This window comes from Glandiceps talaboti, chromosome 9, assembly GCF_964340395.1.
Source record: "Glandiceps talaboti chromosome 9, keGlaTala1.1, whole genome shotgun sequence".
NCBI classification, from domain to species: Eukaryota; Metazoa; Hemichordata; class Enteropneusta; family Spengelidae; genus Glandiceps; species Glandiceps talaboti.
In genome coordinates this window covers 25,041,297-25,061,094 of record NC_135557.1, presented here as the reverse complement: position 1 = coordinate 25,061,094, position 19,798 = coordinate 25,041,297, and the positions used below count along the sequence as shown (strand labels likewise).

Here is a 19,798-nt window from a genome sequence, read left to right as displayed (position 1 = left end):
TGGGAACTCTGTGAACTCTGTACTTTATATGAATGCGTGTTCCAACTTGTAACGGAAAACTTACATCACATAAGAATGCACGCGCAACAATATTAACAATAACAACGTATAACACAAAATAAGAATCAATAAATGTAATGTAATTCACGACAAATAATGATCTGAAGTAGGGAAAACATGTGGATAGCGTTATAACGAAAGCCTCGCATCGTCTTTTCATTCGCCGTCGCCTAAAGAGTTCTAGTGTCAGCAAAACTCTCATGACCAACTTTTACCATGCCTTGGTCAAAAGTGTTCTCAATTTCATTGTCTGGTACTGCAATATTACAACGAAAGACCATACGCAAGCTAAACAGAGTTGTTAAAACTCCATCTTCAATTATTGGGGCAGGCCTTCCTTTCCTCATATCCTTACTTTATTGATTGCACAAAGAGGAAATCAAAATCAATAATCAACGATGAATTTCATCCTGCATACAATAAGTTTGAATTATTGCCTTGAGGGTCACGGTGTATTGGAATTAAATGAAAGACGAATTGTTTCCATATCAGTTTTTACCCCTGGGCGGTAACTGCACTGAAACAAGCTTAATGTTGTAATTATATATTTTATATCATAATATGTCACTGCCTTTTATTCATGCCTACCGTTGCATTTGAAAAGTTTATATTCGTACCTACTTTATGTGCTTTTCTTATTCAGTGAAACTAAATATTTTTACACAGTGAATATTTTATTTCACTTTTGTGCTCTTATTTGAACACTGGTTTGTGTTACCATCTTACAACAATTTATCATGCTTCTACTCCTCTGACTTGTTATACAAATGTATGTACTATTATCTCGTTTGTCAAATTTTGCTACAACATTGATTTTTTAATTTCTTATACCCTTTCTATACGGTTTAATGTTAGTGTACAATCTACAAATGTTTAGTACATAAAAGTGATTCCATTTGATAAATGCGAATTTTCAAAATTAAAATCTTGCCTTCACCCAGGCAGATGAACTCGGCCTTTTAATATACAAAATTGCTACAGTTTATAGTATTCAATATAACTTTTTTTCGAAACACAACTTGAACATTTATCTGAAATTAAATTAGTGGGTCAATCTGTTGACAAAGACTGAAGTGTGTAGTCGGAATTTCAGGTAAGATTTTCTAGTTAGTGTTTGGAACAAAAGTTAAGTTGAATGCTAAGGTTTACCAAGACAGATCACTTTCCATTTTAACACTACAGTTTATGTCACGATTTGATTGTTTAAAGGAAAACACAGGTAACTAATTTTTTGGGAACTAAAAACAATGAATCAATCTTCAAATAGTTTAGAGTCACTATATCCAATTTTGAATTATTGTCAACTCTGATCAAAGTTAGACCATGGCAGGTTTAATACTATAAAGTCGGCCAATGCCTTCAAGGAGATATGGTTAGAGAGATATATGCAACACATCACACTCGTCTACACAGAAATAACACCCATAGGATCCATGAGAGCACATTTATCTCTGCAAGTGTTTATACAGAAGGATGGCTTAAGATCTTGAGATACTCAACGTAATTTAGTCATCTCTAAGTGGAACAAACTTCCTAATATAATCTACGCTAAGGATGTCATCCTTCCAAAGGGGAAAAAAGTAGCTTGTAGAATTTAATGGATGAACTACTTGCAAGACATTCTACCGATTAGTGTAAGACATGTTGTAAATGTATCGAACAAAATACCTTAGCATAGGGTTGCATGGTAATATTATTTTTTGTTCATTGCGAATATGTATGAATTGGATAAATTCATTTACACTTACGTTGCCGAAGAGTTGTTTTTCTCTGTGAAGTAGAAACTCTCTGTACCGTTGAACGTGTATCACCAGATACCTTGTAAGACAAAAAAGAATCGTATGGTTAATTACAAATAATAGACGCGATTTCTTTTTCGGATGAAGTACTTTCAAGTATATTAATCGCTGACATTGGATGTTGTTTTACGCCGAGCAGAGTGTCGCTATGGTGCCTGTAACAGTGAAACAGTGAGAGAAATTCTACCATGACAAACAAAAACGTTAGTACCAATGTATCAGCAATATCTTGAATTAGCTACCAATGATGAATATTAACGTGTATACAAATCATGCTGAAAGGTATCCCTGAAAAGTATCATATATCTCATAGAGCACATGGTGACAAACTGAATTTATTGCAAAATATAAAATATATACTTGTTACAAAATGCAAAACAGTGGAAAAGACTTTAAATCTATAACCTTTGAATGTTGTATGTCCTTTAACTATATACTACTGAACTGTTATGGCTTTTACGACCATTGGGTATGTTTTGCTGCAACAATTATGATGTGAAGATTTCACAAAAGCCTTCTTAGTTGTCTGTGATCAAACTCATTTTTCGTATATACCCACTGAGTGTAAGTTTTTTAAAAAACGAACCCGGTGTGGCATATGTGTGTAAAATAGTATGCGTCTGTCAAAATAACTTACGTATATTAGCTTGTCAGCTTAAGGAATTATGTTTAACGACGATTAGTTTCTTCAGACTATTCGGCCTAACCGTCACCAAACGTTTCAGAATACGTAGTGAAAGATATATGTGAATTTATAACAATAAATATTCTCACTCAGGCATCTTGCGACGCATGCGTAAACTAAACATGCATTTCATAAGTCTATCCAAATATAGCACGAGTAATGAACGACGTAGGAAGACATATAAATCGTCACGTAAATGTCACATTCTCGTCAAATCGAGGTTGCAGTAGAACGATTGATGCAAATACATTATTGTTAACTTTGTTACCCCACGTATTGTTGACAATTAGTCAGGAAGGCTTCAATGGATAGATACTGAAACCCAACGGACACTACGGTGGTCATCATCAACGCTGCATGTTTACTTCATATTATGCCCATGATGATTGACGTCATTAACCTTAATATAGATGTTGCTATGGCAATTACTCCCTGGCAACTTCTATCTATCTATCTATCTATCTATCTATCTATCTATCTATCTATCTATCTATCTATCTATCTATCTATCTATCTATCTATCTATCTATCTATCTATCTATCTATCTATCTATCTATCTATCTATCTATCTATCTGTCTAGCTTGATAGCTACCTACCTACCTATAGCTACCTATCTATTTGCACGTCCATCCGTCGTCCATCCATCACTTCACCCACTCATCTAACTATCCATCCATCAATCCCACACATACGCAGAGACATACACGTATACATACATACATCCATACATCCATACATACATACATACATACATACATACATACATACATACATACATACACACCACTCAATTTACTCTATCCATCCACATATATATATTCAGATGTCTGTATATATCACTACTCGTCCGTCCACCTCTCCATTCGTCTGTCTGTCTGTCTGTCTGTCTGTCTGTCTGTCTGTCTGTCTGTCTGTCTGTCTGTCTGCATGTATGCCTTCCTGACTACAGATTTACCTATCCTTAATTTGATATGTACGTGGACATCTCTAGTAATATATTAATCTCACTTTCCTTACCAAAAAATAATGAACAAGACCAGTGGCAAGAGGGAAAAACATTTTTTTAAGCGCATAACATAAGTAGTGATAGTGTGGATTGCATTATTTAGTGTGGAGACACTGGCGATATTATCTAGTCATCATATATCTCATGATGATTCATTTAATTGTACTAACAACATTTGGAGACATATCCAGACAGTTGTCTATCATGTAGCAAATCACTTATGACACTTATCAGCGCAGCTCTATTAACATGTCATACACTCTATGAGTTCATGTTAAAGTACATGGACTGTTTTTATCATCTAAAGGATATATCTTCTACAAAGTGACAACAATAATAAATCATAGTATGTAAATGTCTGAATACCAGACATGGCTACATAAAGAAGCTAACAAAATAATTTATCATGAGTTTAAAAGACAATTTCCCAACGTGTTCAAAACTGACCTCTGACAAATCATGTTCAGAATATTTGATGTGAACAAGAAAGTGTTGTATGATATACTTGACAGTACATTCAAGATATGCGCTATGGATTTGAAATTATGGAAAGCACGTTTTGATGGGTGTAATATCTTTTACGACGTCTTATTATTTATTTATTTTATAAGAAGGTAAGAGGTATACATGACAAAGTACAAACAAACCACAAACAAACTAATACAGCGACCCAAAACACCAACATGTCAAAATTAAGTTATAAGCGATGTGGTTACCAAGTACATTCCTAGAGGATGCTATTCGCTTAAGTTTGTTACTTCGTAAATTGGCTTGAAATATGTGGTATGGTGTTTGGGTATTTGCATCTAAAAATCAAATAGTGACCCATAAGGAAAATTAAATTAAGCAAAATGTGAGTATTAGTTATTTATGTCAATGCAAATCGTTACTCCTCAAAAAAAAAAATTATGTTTACAATCATTATGAATATTTAATGACAAGTTATAAATCGAATCTGAACCTGGCAAACTGAACATCGATATATTCATTGAGAAATTACACATGCTGAGTTCACACGTGGTTGCTTGGTAACCGGCTAAAGCATGAAAGAAGGCATCAATTTGCTCTCTATTCATTTATATTGGTCGATTTTATGACGATTCTACTTACGGACTTAGTTTGACAAACAATACGCTACTTGATGTATGGTTAATGTATTACGTAGACCCTAAAATCACGACAAATGATAAAAAAATGTAAATGTTGTTACCATGATCTATTTAACATTAAAAACATGGTGAATTATTTAGGTTTTCTCATTCTATTCACACACACACACACACACACATATACACACATTCATAGACTGATATACTACTTCGATTAATTATGCAAACACATAAACACCGAAATGACCTCTAATATATCGACTTGGTCAGTGTATTTCCCATATAAATTGCCCAATCAATTTTATGTCATACAAAATATATCAGGTAGACATGCACGTTGTAACAAAGAAATATTATTTAGTTTGTATATGAAATACTTAAGAGCCCTAATATTCATCATAAATAAAGGCTTTCAATCATACATGCTAATATATAGGGCTGATAATCATTGTCAGACATGTTTACTGCACGTCAACACAAGCTTTAAGTGAATGGCTTATCACGAATCATCAATGTGTTCGACAGATGATTAAGTATAGTAGTTGGATAGATGATTTGGTCTCCACAAAAACGTTTTAGAATGCTTGATGACATGTCTTGAATGTTGTGTTTTCAAAAGTTATATTTAAGCAGCCTTTTGTTCCCTTCTTTTCAGTCTTTTCAATCATATTGTAGTTACTTTGAAAGAATACAAACACATAGATGCAGCTCATGACTTTTATCTACTGTGTATCCAAAATCGAACGTGCATTTATTACATTATATCGACTGGTTATTCCACAGGGCAGTGTGTTATTAAACTCTATGTTTACAAAGTTATACACTATTTACTTCGCTTTTGTTGTTGACTATATGAAGGTTTCAAAATATACAACACATACATAAAGGTGGAACACCTGATCTGAGCGCAACATTCATTTTTCATAGAGAAATGTAGCTGTAATTTCGACTTTAATGAATAAGTCTTAATGTTGTCATGACAACAAGAATTGAAGCAAAGTGAAGACATAGTCAGTCAACATAGAGATAAGTGATTGTCACTGTCGGCTACAGATCGAGAACACCGGTGATAAAGCTGCAATGAAAGTACTCAAGGAAATTACATATGATAAATTTTGTAGTAATAAAAGTACTTTAATAGCAGGGGTCAACGTCAAGCATAACAGTTTGTTGTGAAGAACATCCATGCTTTGAAATTGACAATTGTAAAACTGCTCAATATAAACAGTCATTGTTTGTAAAAACACAAGTTGGCTGGAACCATCTGGACAATAGTACCGTGTGCGCTAAATCTTGTGATGTCTTTAAAATGGCAATCACTGTCAAAAAGCATTCTGACTAAATACTCTCCCTCATTGAGTTATTCCTTACCCAGGATCTACACCGTAACTATGCAGATGCTGATGCAGATTATGTGACATGACTCATATTAACATCAGATAAATAACAAAGACCACGCCCTCCCATGGCCCCAAGCAAAGAAATAGCCAAGCGGATGTTGAAGACAGAAAGAAGTGGTTCTAAAATTAAAACCACGGGTTTAGAGTTACTATCGCGGGGGCGACTTCTAAACCTACTCTCAATTATAAACTAGCGAAAGCTCAAACGATCACCTGTCCTGTTTAACATATGGATGTAGTAAGGACAGTGTTTCGGATTAATCGGGTAATCTTTCAACCAATCTGCTGACCTCAGAACTGATATAGGAATTGTTGTCCTTAGTTCTTCATCATTAGTGCAAAACTACCGTACTGATTTGAAATCAGAAAGACAATTAACACCTACAATGTTTACACAATGTGTGTTGTTGTTCTTTCGATTATAATAAGAAATGTTCAAACTAATACAAATCACGTCATGCTAAATGTTTTCCAAAATGGAAATGTTGATTGTCAGGTGTTATCCGTGTGTCAGTCAGTCAGTCAGTCAGTCAGTCAGTCTGTCTGTCTATCTATCTGTCTGTCTGTCTGTCTGTCTGTCTGTCTGTCTGTCTGTATGTCTGTCTGTCTGTCAATGCATTCAATCCATCCACACGGCCTTGGCAGTGGCGATGTTTTAAATTTGATTTGGGAATGTGAAAGGAGCATTCGTAGTCGCAAGCCAAATTCAAAGTAAGAATTAATGCATATTCAGAGTCATGCTTGGATTCTATGACAGCTGTAATGAAGGTATTCAAAGAATTGATACTAATCTTGATTGGCATCGTCTAAGACTCTGACATAGGGTTGTTTTGTCAGTTATAGATTTTTCCAAGTAACAGGGGTTAGAGTTCTAAAACGCTGCTTCAAGGGATGTCAAACTCAAATGTTACTTTGACGATCGTTGTTTCAAATAAGGCTATTAACTCAGTTAATCGAGTTTATTGTCATTTTAACAGAAAAAGCCGAGGTGAGATTATCTCTGCATTATCCGGACATGAATTAGAATTTCTTTCAGCTGCTTTATCTTTCTATCAGTGCGTTTGGATACATCAGTCGTTAGATACGCGTGTCCAGAAGAAGTGAGTTTGGTTGATGACAGGCAATTGTATTTTACGTCACGATTACTATTGAAGTTTTAATAAATATATTGTAGATTCCAACCACCATACTGGAAAAGCTTATTTACAAGACATAAGACGTCCAAAATGTATTTCTGTAATCATGTATATTTCTGCTCGGAAACAATTTTTGGAGCGGCCCTAGTTACATGTAGTTGCTAAGCTTTCGTAGGGTGGGAGTTCTAAGCACACGTGTAACTCAAAATTGGACCAATACATCGCTTCAAACGCATTGCACATTCTATGTTTAGGATTAAAAATGATTAGTGAAAAAAACTTCAGTATTAAAGTCAATCTCTATTACATTGCACGAATATACCATAGCCGCCATCTCTTAGACAAATATTCTCTTATGTCAGAAAGTATGCATAACATCTACATTTAACATGGCTTATTCTCGTGTATAGCTGTCGAAGGTTGCATTCACAGAGACCCTTAGGGAAGGGTGCGTAGTTCAATATTGTGGGGTAATGGGGAGGGGTAATGGGGGAGAGGGAAGGGGGAATATGAATTATGTGATAATAAAGTATGTGATCATGTTAGTTTCCAGTAAACTTGTATCACAATTATTGTGATATACTGATCTGTGAATTTACTATGAATCTACACAATGGGATATATAAATATCAAACAATTGAATGTATACCACACCATTGTAAAACAATGGACTCTACACTATAGAATATACCCATGTAAATCAGTTGAATCTACGCTATAGAATAGAACCATATAAAACAATTGAATCTACACTATAGAATATACCCATGTAAAACAATTGAATCTACACTATACATGTAGAATAGTACCATGTAAAACAATTGAATCTACACTATAGAATATACCCATGTAAAACAATGGACTCTACACTATAGAATATACCCATGTAAGACAATTGAATCTACACTATAGAATATACCCATGTAAAACAATTGAATCTACACTATAGAATATACCCATGTAAAACAATTGAATCTACACTATAGAATATACCCATGTAAAACAATTGAATCTACACTATGGAGTATACCTATGTAAAACAATTGAATCTAGACTATAGAATAGAACCATGTAAAACAATTGAATCCACACTATAGAATATACCTATGTAAAACAATTGAACCTACACTATAGAATATACCCATATAAAACAATTGAATCTACACTACAGAATAGAACCACATAAAACAATTGAATCTACACTATAGAATAGAACCATGTAAAACAATGTAATCTACACTATAGAATAGAATCATGTGAAACAATTGAATCTACACTATATAATAGAACAATGTAAAACAATTGAATCTACACTATAGAATATACCCATGTAAAACAATTGAATCTACACTATAGAATAGAACCATGTGAAACAATTGAATCTACACTATAGAATATACCCATGTAAAACAATTGAATCTACACTATAGAATAGCGCCATGTAAAACAATTGAATCTACACTATATAATATACCCATGTAAAACAATTGAATCTACACTATAGAATATTCACATGTATACCAACTGAATAGCTGTCTATGTCACTAGTTCTGTTACCCTCCAGGAAAAAGTAGATTTTTTATCTTCTAACAACATAATTACATGTTGAATATTTGTTGATTTGTTAAAACCACATGAAATTGTGTTGTTTTCTAATATTCACTAAATGTCAAGTAAATTCCAAACTGCTATCATCGACAAATAATTCAACGCTATAATTATTCAAAGGGAAAATTCTGAAATTATAATGACCATATAACAGCACAATATACGTTGGCAGTGTTTGGAATCCTTCTTGTAGGCTGTTAACGTCGTGGGGTTTGGATTACGAACGATTCGTGTATTTCAGAATATCTGCATTTAGCGCTGAATTTCAATTCGAATTAACTTGTGAGAAAATCTATATAAGCTCATTACTTGTTTGAGTCACGAAAATTATCAACCTACTTTTATTGAAGTGTATGCTTTGATTTTTGTAAATATTACAATACAATTGTGTATACTGTTAGAGTATCTACTGGAGTATAATGTTGAATCTAATTCTGGTATGTACACGATTTTTAGGATTGCAATGACAACAATGGAGTACAGAAGAATCAATAACATCTCGTCATTAAAAAACAATATTTCAACATTTAATTGATGAGGAATTTCTGTACAATCGATACACATTAATGGTCGAGCGTGACTATACCGTGTGTTAACTGTAATGTAAGGGAATACGTGTATTGATTCAAGTACAACATCCGGTTTTGTGTACAGTGTTTCCAAATCTAAAGAGAGAAGAAAAGTGTCTAATGTGACTCAGTAACACGGCAAACAATTACACTGAGGATACATTATTTCGTGTAATAAAACCTCTTGTATTGACTCTACCTTGATATTGAGCAAAGCAAATAGTGTACTTTATATATAAATCAAATATAACATGACTTACCATTCGCTGGATTAACAATGACAACATTTCGTGCAACACGCATCGATTCCAAAATCTCCATGCAAGTTTCAAATACCTCGATATATTATGCGCATGCGCTTATAAGTATACATTTTCTGTTTAGATGATAACATGTTTTCTCGGCAAGCATAAAACTAACAACACACTCAATTCATGGAGGTTGCGATGATTGTGTGCGTCTTTGTTTTCCCGCTAATCTTGAGTTGTTCGTTTTATTCCGCACGATTTCGTCATTGATTTTTAGATTCAATCGGCATCAACACTATTCACTTGCTTCGTTAAGTTTCCTTTCACAGTCACTGTCTTCATAAATCCTCTCTGGATGATTTTTTCTAGACTGCCAATTTAAATGATGAAATCACGTTTGTAATCATGCCGCCATCATGGTTGTTCGTTAGTGGCAGACTTGTTATCAATATAAAATACCTTACCATAAGTTACAACACACAGCATTGTAACACTAGTGCCCTGTAATTTGGTATTGGTATGTATCTGTCTCTAGTTTAAATTCAAATAATAAGGACGTATCTACGCTTGTTGAGTTCACGTCATCGCTCGGTTGAGCCTATTCTCGGCGTTATTGTGCATATGCTATTTCCCTCATGTTCTAGCCTTATATCAAATGTCAGTTTCTGAAATCTGATAGCAGTAAATCTTAAACAAAAGGCCATATTATTTTCATTTTCTAACATTTATGTCTACTGCACACATATCGGTATTTATAGGTTGCGCGGACTCTCTGACCAATAACATGAAAATTCGAATAAGAAGAATGCTCAATACATTTCTCTGAGGTGTATAAACTAGCATTTGTATATATGTTGTTTAGCAAACTAGCTATACGACACAAAGTTTGCGCATGTCTCGACTTCTGGAGACAAAATGTCAACCATATCATTCAAATAACAGCATCTAATCTTTCAAAGGCCTATATGTTTCATAAATCATCCGAGGATGTCTGAAATTCTGTATTCAAATTCACTATACGAAAGGTCATATTTGACCATGTGTTTCCACGGTGAATCTTGTGCAGAGAATGTGTAAATGTGGTGAGTATGAGACGAAGTTCCACCTTTGACTTAATTTACCCCCGTGATCTCTCGCCTGGAGGGCTGTAGACAGTCAAAAGTGATACTGCGTCTCGTACTACCCCTGGACAGATATCGTGGTTAGGTGGGTCACAGGTAGGGTAAAGGTGGGCAAAGGTGGGTAAATTAGACTTTTCTTAGTGGAACATTTCAGTTTTTGTTACTCTCCGGTTACTGACAATGCTTATAAAGATATGATATTAATGATGATTCTGTACAGTATTCGAAATTGCAGTTACACTAGCTGCGTTACTGCAATTTTTGTTTAAGGAAATATTTTGTTCAATAAAATAAATTAATTATTATATCGCACAATCTGAATAGGATTGATCAACTGTGGATGATTGTAGTGTTGTAATGTGATATTGTACAAACAATCAAACTAAATTGAGTCCGCACCCATAAATTAGCGCCCTCAACGATTTTACGCTTTCAACCTTTTACTACACTATTTAAGATACGACCGACTACTGATTAACATGTGCAGTGTCTAATACGTGCAAATTTTGCAGTGAATATATTGTGGCTGTCAAGAATAACACTGTACAGTTACAAAGGAATGCAGTTTTAGCATGGCAGATTTAAAAATTGTCACTACACCAACTACGGATATTACTGACCATTTATTAACAATTCCAATGTCTTTTCATCAGTAACTGACCAATTTTAGTGAATGTATATTGAGGTACTTGATGAATAAGATATTCAAATTGCATCTAGTGCAGGTTTACGACCAAGATTTGAATGGCGAAAGAATCAGATCATCGAGCAACGTAAGTGCAAAGTATGGTAATTAAGATGACAAAAGGCAATTATTTCATTCAGGACTAATATTTCCTGCAGACTGAAGACTAATATTTATATTGTAATCCTTTCATCGTCATACAGATTTAAGCTTTTAGTCACACCAAAGAAAATAACTTGTACCAGGAAGATGTTTTTATTCTAAATCTTTAGCAGAGATACTATCCTTTATCTCGGTGATAGTTACGCAAGTCAAATTAATGATAAATGTTGTTTTATAAGCTCGGATATCGTGCGACATGTCACTAGACCCATGGGATTCACAATTATAGGTTGTTTTGTTACCCACGTGGTCTTCTTGGCTAATTTCCAAATTTAGATAACACGACATGTTTTGCTGTGGTTCAGAGAAACAACGTAATAAGTTGGACATCAGCTTTGTTATCAGGCAAGGCGATACTAAGTGAATTCGCAAAGATATACATAATAATTAGTTTCATTATACACACACGAATCTGAAAATCAAATTTCATCAAATATAAAGTAGAAAGGAGTAATCAAAATGACATACACCCAGTGAAGTGTAATACAGGTAGGAAAATCACATTGTATTTGACATACACCCAGTGAAGTGTAATACAGGTAGGAAAATCATGTTGTGTTTGAGATACACCCAGTGAAGTGTAATACAAGTAGGAAAATCATGTTGTGTTTGAGATACACCCAGTGAAGTGTAATACAAGTAGGAAAATCATGTTGTGTTTGAGATACACCGAGTGAAGTGTAATACAGGTAGGAAAATCATGTTGTGTTTGAGATACACCCAGTAAGAAAGTCACATTGTATTTGACATACACCCAGTGAAGTGTAATACAAGTAGGAAAATCATGTTGTGTTTGAGATACACCCAGTGAAGTGTAATACAGGTAGGAAAATCATGTTGTATTTGACATACACCCAGTGAAGTGTGATACATGTAAGAAAGTCATGTTGTGTTAGACTACCCAATGATATACATTGTATAACACGGTGACAGAAACTTTACGATTTGCAAAGATCAAAGATGTTGGAAGGTGTCGCTTTGTGATGATATCATTTTTACTCGTCTCCAAGAAACGTTGACAGCTGATGTAAATTTTATGAACTCAATTAACTTTTTTGAACTCAATTTAAAATAACTAAGGAAAGAGTCATTTGTTTGATAAAGATTTACTCTGTCGACTCAATATTGAAGTAGCTGTATACAAATATCTCATCATTACATAAAATAGCATGTAAATAATTAAACCTATATATGTCTATATTACTTGCCTGCCTGCCTACATACATACATACATACATACATACATACATACATACATGTAAATACATACATGTAAATACATACATACATACATACATACATGTACATACATATTATTTGATTTAAATGGAACTACATAGCGTCGACCCGGCACTATAATAATGTGAACGAGGAAACCAAATAAATTATTAGGCAATAAAAACCCAAAATGTGCAAGATGATGTCAAGGCTGGTGAGGAGAAGTTATTTTGATTGATATTTGGCAATGTCTGATTCTGACTTTGAGACATCTGTTATAGTTGTAATATAGAATTCCCAACGCCCGATCGTATTACTTGCTTTCCTTTATTCTCTCGTAAACCATTGTGGTTATCTACGGTTTCTTTGTGTCACTAAACTTACACCAAAATAGTCTTTGTAAATCACACCATGTTTTATACGCCCATTTCTCTCAAGAGTAACGTTTTCCAAACATGGCGTCGTATATGTTTATTACAAGTGATACGGAGTGCACAATATTTGGCCTGAATTATTCATACATATAATATCAAATTTGTCTAACGTATAAATCGGCATTAATTATGAACTAGTGAAAAATACAACACAGTAGTTTTGAACATACAGAGCAGAGCAAGAGAGAGAGAGAGAGAGAGAGAGAGAGAGAGAGAGAGAGAGAGAGAGAGAGAGAGAGAGAGAGAGAGAGAGAGAGAGAGAGAGAGAGAGAGAGAGAGAGAGAGAGAGAGAGAGAGAGAGATACGCCCAAAGTACACGTTATCAGAATGTACAGTGACAAGTAATAGTATTCAGTGTGTGTGCTGATCTTCCGTTTAAAATGTCAACAATGCGAAGTCAGTGAATTAAGAGTAATTTAATTATCTGACAATGATGCCAATATAATTAACTTGAAGAACCTCATTACTCTAATTGTTTACTTCCTGCTACAATTACCAAACCGCAAGGTGAATTCAGCCGATTTAGTAGAGTATAACAGTGATCACGAATTGTAAGATACAACGGTTAATGTAAGCAGTTTGAGAGCCTGGTGTATTAATTTTCTGCATTTCATTCAAACATTAGAACAATGCAAAATTGTCTGCTTCTTCGACATTATAATAGTTATAGTGATTGAAAACAATATGCGAGAAATAAATTCAAACGTATTGTGTACGTTGTATATTGGTCATTAATATTCATCAGATCATTACCAAAACCTAATCAGTTCTGGCCATTACCCTACGGAAAATGTCTATGAAATTTCGTTTGAATTGATGCAGCCGTTTTTTCGGAAATCGTGATACACACACACACACACACACACACACACACACACACACACACACATACACAGACTTCGTCGGTATATTATAACCTTCCTTACGGAAGGTAAAAATCACATTGTATTTAACATACACCCAGTGTATATACAGTAAGAAGAACTCCTGAAGTTCCCCACAAAAGACTAATTTCACAAATCCATTGTCATATCTCGAATCTGCAGATATTTGAATTGTGAATGTACTGTTATTTTCACATTAATATATTTTATTGTTTCAAACGAATTAATAGGATATACATTCGGTTGACCCAAAACTCGATTAGAAAATAGGACAAATAAATGACAAGACCCTGATTTACCATCTGTTTAGTTAATCTCGGCTTTAAAGTAATCGATAGTGTGGGGTTAAATTGATTCATCGTTCTAATCTTTGTTCGTTGTACTAGAGTTGTTCAAATCCACAGGAAGTGATTTTATTGCATATACGTTACATGTCTTGGTATTCTTCTCATGCTCGTTTGACATTTCCGTCGAACGCAGGTGGGTAGATAGATAGTTTATATTGCGAGTGTGACATTGCTTGCATGTTGTACTAGATCAGATAAAACCAACACGATAGTCTTATCAGACGGTGTCCACGAAATTGAAAGTCGCTTCATTTTAAAAACGGTGTATATCAGACACAAACTATTTTATTTGGATGAAAAGTGAGCTGCTTTTTTAATAGGGTTCTACCTAGTTGTTTCCGCTATAGGGAAAGTAATTAAAAGGGAATCGTCTAGAGTATTACAGATGTAGAATTAAATATTCTCGAAGGACGATTTTTTTCTTTTAAATGATGCAATGGTCACAGAATTTAGTATGCATGACTGCAATTTTCCCAGAAATAATGATAATAACGCCGACATTTGAAATGCTATGGAGTTACAACAAGTCTTCATAGAATACACACCCATCATGTACTTTACTTCACTAACAGATACAATTTGTGTATTTACATTTAGGTTGAGAACGGTAAGTTAATGGTCATAGTCTGGTAGTCAAGTATAAATATAGTAACATAAAGGTCAAATTAGAAGAATGTAGCAATGTTGCTGTCGTTCAGTAATAAATGAGATATTAGCAATATAATTTATGCATGAGTTATATCCCCTGTTTTCCATTTACGTGAGCACCAGATCTTATCAAATTTGTTTCAGCCAGTCAGCGCTACTGAACAGAACATTGCTCTGGAAATCGGTGCTATAGATATGTGATTGGTTGATTGACTGATTGATTGATTGATTGATCTTTTATGACATGTGCACGTTTTTCTCTTTGATATAGAAATTTGACTAAGTGGGAAGCATTACTCTATTTAATACTCAAAAAACATTTAAAAAATACACATTTTATCAGACATAAGTTTTCTTTTTAAATCATTGCCAAATCACATCGATTTTGATCTTCAGGGTCAATTGTATTGATGAATGAAGCCATTTCTTGCATATCACATTCACTTTGTAGAATTTAATTTTAAGTCATGTTAATTATACAAAGCCATTGTTTCGGTCCTCATATGACTTTGTAATGAATGCTGGTCACAGTTGTAATGCAAAACCATGACTTACTGCATAACTCAAGTACAATTGCACTGCAAAAATGCATTAAATTGGATATCCCAGGATCTTAAAAGTGAAACCTTCTTTTAAGACCTTGACTATTGGCCTTGATCATCACGTCAATATCAACTTAATACTTGCATGTCTAAAAATGGACATTAAAATAAACAAACATGACTACATTTAAACATTATTACTACCATATCTAGAGATATATGTATTGAATATATATATATATATATATATATATATATATATATATATATATATATATATATATATATATATATATATATATATATATAACTCGGTGAATATCAATCTGCTAAGACAGTGCTCTATACCGCAGTGGTAGAGCGTAATATATATATATATATATATATATATATATATATATATATATATATATATATATATATATGTGTGTGTGTGTGTGTGTGTGTGTGTGTGTGTGTGTGTGTGTGTGTGTGTGTGTGTGTAAGTGTGTATGTGTGTGTTTTGTGCATGTGTGTGTGTATGTATGTATGTATGTATGTATGTATGTATGTATGTATGTATGTATGTATGTGTGTGTGTGTTTTTTGTGTGTATGTATGTATGTATGTATGTATGTACAAATGTATGTATGTATGTATGTATGCGTGTGTGTGTGTGTGTGTGTGTGTGACACCTAACTGCTTAAAGGTAAAACGTATACATGGAAAACTGTGGTAAGCATGTCATCATATTCGCCATGATTGAGACATGGTTTCTGCCCCATGTAGACACCGGCTGAAATTCTATTATATGACAATGACAGGAGCTGACAGTAAGTCAATGGAAACCATGATTACACAATCACTGCAATTATTCATATCCATTCCGTTTGGAATAACAATATAGATGTAAAGCAGTGATCGATATTAACTAACGTTTGGTAGAGTGTGTTTGATAGATTGCTTGGGAGATTGAATTATTTTCACTTTGTCGCGCACCATATGGTCTTACGTCAGAACTGAGTGGCTTGAATTATGACAATATGTAGGTGATGATATATTCATAAGTGCAGTCACGAATCGCTGTGCTGTATAGTAATTGAAAAAAACACTCTCCGTACTGGGCCAAGTCGCATTTATATAAAAAGACTTTATATATATCTTGCTGTGTAAATGAAATGTGGAATGCCACATCATGTGATCTATATACATGTAAAGGAAAGTGTTATTCATCGAGTGCTTGTAAGTGGAGATGGCCCATAGTCATTTGTAAAACATTAGCCAACGGTAGAATTGAATAGCAAAATCTTACGATTTTCTAGCCTTCTGGCAATATGTAAATGAAGCAATGTTTTGACAGCTTCTTAGAGTACTGGATATGTTTTATTGTAATGATTTATATATAGCACCTTTGGTGACAATTGCATTACAAAATAACAAACGAGGGTGAACCATTGGAAATCTTAAAGCTGGTTATTTAATTTTAATTCTTCGGGCGTTTTCCAAAAGTTATAATTTATAAACCCCGGTTAGACCTTGTCATTTGCCGTTTTGAATTAGGAGGGGTGAGGATGTCAAATTGTTGAAAGTTATTTTTTTTGTTATTATTAAACAAAAGTTCTATAATCTGATGATTGTGTTTCGAAATTAAAACCGCACTAGCTGCAATGAATATATTTTTACCTGACAAAGACATCCTTTAAGTCGATTTCACAGTACTAGCAAACATTAATTACAGAACGGGAGAGACACTGGCATATCCATGTACGTCGAAGACACAGTTGACACAGTCTACACACGCAAGAACCAACACTTGTCATCAATACGTAATGAAACAAAAACGGACCCTGTACACAGCTACTTAAATTCATCAAACCACTCCCTTGTCGAACTCAAGAAGATAATGAAACGTACTGACTAACATCCGAATAAACGTTTGTGGATGAAAAAGATTATTTCGTATAATAATAATGGAACAGCCGTAAAAAGATAGTACGACTCAACGTGAGTTTAGGCATGTATACCTTCTGTGTATGAACTACCAATATTCTGATACTTTTACAAATACATTTATTCCTGTAATGAACTGTATGGATAATATCTTTGTCGTGGCTTTATTGTTTATAAATTTACTTCTTCTTAGGCAAACATTTGAAATTTAAATATAATTGCAAATAAAACGTCTATGATAATGGGTAAATGGCTAAGTCCCTCAGTGTTCTCCTGATACATATACATCAACTGCGTAACTACACAAAACACACATTTAATGGATCAATGCTTACCTGACGATGCTGTCGATATTCGCCTCTTTTCACTTCTATGTCTTTCTACTTAAATTTTTAAATATGACACAGATGTGTTCAAGTTTGTGGTTGATATTTTACGATAAAAAAGGGAATTGTCAGTAATTACATTTAGTTGGCACTCAACTCTCGGCAAGATCACTGCAAAGCTTAAGACCTTGGGTATTTATAATCCTTGTAATTAGCCTAATATTGAACTGGATTGAATTACAAGATTATGAATCATAGTAAAATATTGAAAAAAAGTCAATATGGGTAAATAAATTAAAATATATGTTTTGGTAATATAATACTCCTATGTAAAGCTGATATGTCTGGAATACGACATTCCAGCAATATGTAAAGAAAGCTGTGCAGACGGGGAAATAGAAATATTGTTATATATGCAGCAGAACAATTTTATCTCGAAGAAAACATACACTTGTCTGAACATATGCTATTGATATCATTGTTTTGTCCATAAATAACAGTAAAGTAAGCAATGGGAAATTCAAAACCCTGGAAAGACATAACATCATATGTCCATATATTTAATCATACAAGATCATTTCCATTTAATGGCTCCATCCCTCGTTAGGTACGAGACACTGAATCAGATGCGATAAATACGCAAGAGATGTATTGCAGCCACAGTATAAATAAGATATGCTTTCCGTCTAACGGCAAATTCCCAAAATACCGGAAAATGACCTCGAGTAGCAAGATGCAGAACAGTATTTGGTAAATAACATTATTATACATCACCTGAAACTAGACATTCATTTTTCAATGTCGTAAAATATTGTTTCATATCAAAATAAAATCACTTCCGCGTTATACCGTCTCTGCAATGTGGTTATTTCCATCTCAGCTTTAACTTTATCACCCAATCAGAGTGCGCGTTTGCTCTGTAGTATGACGTAATGTTAACTATTTGCATATTACTCAAAGTCAAACTAATAACTTTCAGCTGAAACATAAGTGCGTCCTTGTTTTACGTACTGTATCCCTTTAAATGTACATAAATGTTCGTGATGTGCGTTGTTGTTCTAGTTAAGTAAAAAATTTTGATGTCATCGATCAATAAATTTAGGAATTCATGTTTATGATCGTGTGACAACCGTGCGTTCGCTGTCACTGGACTTTAGCCGTTCTGTTTGGATTTTTTTTGACAATTTCCCTGTGACATGAAACTTAATGTTCAAAGAATTGTTACAATGTATACAACTATGATATTATGTGCGGTTGACAATACATTTGGTATGGGAAATGCTAGTAATAGCTTGATTTCTAGTTGTCTTTTAGGTTTGCTTGCAAGGGGACGTGTTGTGATCACGTAATATAACAAGCAAAAATACGGCTGTAGGTGAAAAAATACGCCTGCATGTCTGTAGGGCTCTCGACCAAACAGAATGCGAGCTTGGTGACAGGTAACGTATCATGCTATGAGTACATATTCTCAAAACAAAATAAAAGACAAGACAATATGTAATCCCTCAGAGGTTATCAGGGCATGGACATGGAAAATATCGACTAGAAATGAAATTACCTTTATATTGTTGTAGCAGCTTAATTCATGAATTATAAATTAACTACAGGTAATATATATCACTCTCGCTGTGACCTTTGAATATTAATTCTGCAGACGAAAAGAACTCAAAGGTATATACTATTCTTGTATTCCTACATGAGTCCTTTGTTGTCCGCTGTCTTTTTAATATGAAACTCCATAGGAAGCGAGAGTTCACCTTTTGTACTGGTAATAGATAGGGATGGGAAATAGCGAAGAGCGTATCAGTAACAGGCGGAAAAATTCAAGTGTTTCTTTCATCAGTGAAACCGAAAATGATTCTTAACTCAATAGTTGCATT

At 34.0% G+C, this 19,798-nt stretch overlaps 1 long non-coding RNA gene across 1 annotated transcript in view; it reads right to left on the bottom strand.

Moving 5' to 3' along the window:
- Positions 1–1,810: 1,810 nt before the first annotated feature.
- Positions 1,811–19,798, bottom strand: part of LOC144439711 (uncharacterized) — a 33,042-nt gene continuing 15,054 nt past the window's right edge. The window contains exon 3 of the long non-coding RNA XR_013481144.1: positions 1,811–1,878. This is a non-coding gene — a long non-coding RNA (uncharacterized LOC144439711). The remainder of the gene's footprint in view (positions 1,879–19,798) is intronic.